This window comes from Rhagoletis pomonella, unplaced genomic scaffold (genome assembly GCF_013731165.1).
Source record: "Rhagoletis pomonella isolate Grant_MI unplaced genomic scaffold, Rhpom_1.0 Rhpom_scaffold_00002, whole genome shotgun sequence".
Taxonomy (NCBI): domain Eukaryota; kingdom Metazoa; phylum Arthropoda; class Insecta; order Diptera; family Tephritidae; genus Rhagoletis; species Rhagoletis pomonella.
The window spans coordinates 23,734,317-23,737,500 of record NW_023458556.1 but is presented as its reverse complement, the minus strand read 5'-3'; the positions used below and the strand labels follow the sequence as shown (position 1 = coordinate 23,737,500).

The 3,184-nt window shown below is 46.5% G+C and overlaps 1 protein-coding gene across 3 annotated transcripts in view; it reads left to right on the top strand.

The window, feature by feature from the left end:
- The window catches only part of LOC118733322 (D-2-hydroxyglutarate dehydrogenase, mitochondrial-like), a 468,040-nt gene that overhangs the window by 462,666 nt on the left and 2,190 nt on the right, over nucleotides 1-3,184 (top strand). The window lies entirely within an intron of this gene.

Here is a 3,184-nt window from a genome sequence, read left to right as displayed (position 1 = left end):
AAAAAAATGCTGCCATACATTTTTTTCCTGGTACACTTGGCGAATTTTGCCCCACATATGAAGTCACATGGATGTATGTACATATGTATAGTATTGAAAAATATTATTTGGTTAGCAATAGATTTTAAGTACTGTTGTAAATATACAATATAACCCGTGAAATTTGTATCTGAATATACATGTTAACATAAGAGTGATATGTTGACCGGCAGTCGTAACTGGTGTATGGAAGTCAATAAACAAAGCCTATATAAAGATCGAAAACGTTTTCGAAGCTAGATAGATTAGACATCTAAGTAGTGGCTTTCGATAGGACCGCCTTTCTGGAGGGTATTGATCTAACGTGGTCTGCTACAAAATTACTTCGACTTTGGGATATACGTGAACATGAGAGGCTACTCACAGGAGAGAAGCTTTTCTCTCTTGTGGTAGTCAACTTCTTAACCAGACTACGTACATATGTACATACTATGTATTAGTGTTGGGCAGTGTCGATACCAGAAGTACTCAGAACTCGATTCTCCAAAGATGGACCATCTGCCCATAGTTGTCTCGATTGATAAACCTGGCGACTTTGCTTCCGGGAAACACAGATCTTACATCGACTTTTCTAGAGATGATTGGAACAGCTTCGCGGAATTTACTGAAAACACCATCTCTGCCCCTTCCACACCAATAGGTGAGCGTGAGTTCCGCAGGGTTGTCACTGCTGCTGGAGCTCCCTTCATTCCAGCCGGATGCATTTCGTACTCCGTCCAAATTTTCCAACTGAAGCGGCTGTTCTAGCCTATGAGCGTGACAACCTTCGGCAGGCCGATCCCGGGGATCCCCGTATCAGGGATCTCAACACGGAGATTCGGAAACTTGTGAACGTTCGTAAGCGAAAGAAGTGGGAAGAGCGTTTGAAGACTTGCAACTTCGCCTCCGGAGTGAGAAAGTTTTGGTCAACCGTTAGATCGCTGTCCAACCCGACGAAGCGTCACGACAGAGTCGAAATTACTTTCGTCGAGTGACGAGAAGGCTGCACAAAATGCCAACACCCATAGCGCCTCTTGTTTTCACCAGCGGTGAAGTTCGGGTAGGAATTTCCATGCTGATGTTGAAAAAATTGGGTCTTGTGGGAGTAGATTATTTAATCAAGGTCTTCAATCTGTCCATGGAAACCATCATCATTACGAACATCTGGAAAACGGGGACGGTGGTCCCACTGCTTAAACCGGGGAAACCAGCCAACAAGGGAGAGTCTTATCGCCCGATAACCCTCCTTTCCCCGGTAGCGAAGAGTGCACAGCACAACAACAGCACTTAACGCCATAAACACCCAGATAACTCGTTGCCTTAACCGAAAGCGGCCCTGTGAGAGAACAGTCCTAGTAGCGCTGGATCTGTCAAAGGCGTTTGACACCGTCAGCCAATCCATGCTTCTAGAAGACATTAAGGCCTCCTAACTCCCACAGGGACTCAAGCGATGGTCGGCGAATTATATGAGTGGTCGACATTGTCAGTCATTTTCAGAGACAAAACCAGCAAACTGAGGAATATTAAAAAGGGCGTTCCGCAGGGTGGCGTCCTTTCTCAGTTGCTATTTAATTTTTACATATCGAAGCTTCGTCAAACAACAGGAGGAGTACGATCGTCTCTTATGCTAACGGCTGCTCGATAATGGTGTCTGGGTATGGAATTGATGTCTTGTGTTCGAAACTAAGAGGTTACCTCTCCGAGATTTCTCGCTTCTTCACTGCAAGGAGCTTAACCACTCCCCTACGAAATCCACGGCAACCCTTTTTACCACCTGTACGAAGAAGGTCAGACTGCAGCTAGGTATTCACGTCGACGACGAACCGATTCCGATGGTGAATAATCCAAAAATCTTCGGAGTTACCTTCGACAGTCTGTTCCCCTTCTCGGCGCATACAACCACAATTGTCAGTCGAGTACAGAGCCGCAACAAGGTCATCAAGTCGCTAGCCGGTAGCACCTGGGGCAAAGACAAATAAACGTTATTGGCAACATACAAGGCAATCGACCAGCCGGTCCTAAACTATGCAGTGAACCCGTGTGCTCGCCGGGGACTTAAAGGACGCAATGGACGAAGCTGCAGACATGCCAGTACACGGCACTACGGACTGCGACAGGATGCCTCCTGATTTCGCCCCAACACCACCTACACGACAAGGCCCAGATGCTCCCCATCAATGAGCGTAACACAAAGCTCTGCAAGCAGTTTCTAGTAGGGTGTCACAGACGTGGTTATTCGAGAACAGACAACTGCTTGCAGAAGAGCCCTCGCCAAGGTCCATCAGGCAGCACCTCTACGAACTGACGGACGAAGTCCAGAGGGTCATCAAACAACCTATGGACCCAACTGCATACAGACAGGCCCTGTATGGCATTCACAGGGAGTTAGTCTTGAGTCACATAGACTCTCGACCTGTGAATGCCGTTCTGAGCACACAACCAGCTAACGTGGACGGGCCAGAACTTTGTCTGCCTCGGGAGACACGCACCACAATAGCCCAACTTTGCAGTGGCTATTGCAGCAGGCTAAACTCATACCTGAGCAGAATAAACGAGGATGTGCCCAACCTGTGTCCGGCAAGCGGAGAATCGCCACGTTACTCACGGCACCTCTTCGCATGCCCCCAAAACCCCACCCAGCTAACGCTCCTGTCCCTATGGACAGATCCCGTTGAAGTAGCGCACTTCCTGGGCCTCCCCTCAGCTGAAGAAGACGACAGCGTCGATGGATGAGCCGACTCGAGCGGGATTTACATAGTACTCGCTACAACAACGTTGACGGACAAGCCGACCCGAGCGGGGCTTAGTAGCCGTTACAAGAACAACAACATAATATTATATATAATCGTGCATTAATATCTTAATATGGCTTTGACCCAAAATCTAGAACAAAAGCTTTTTAAAGGGTGTAACCCCGATCAACAATTTTAACTGTGAAAGAAGCAGTAAAGAGCATAGAATTAATTCCGCTTAAAAATTGTATACCTTATCGTGAAACCCAGTTCGTCAACAAGAAGAATGACTTATTAAATGTAATGGCAAAATGTCAAACAACATACATTTGCTAAAATTACCCACTTAAATTTGGTCCAATACATATTTTCAAAAGTATTTTGGCTTAGTGCAAAAATGAGCCAGTGATGTTTTTGGGTTAAATGCCCATATT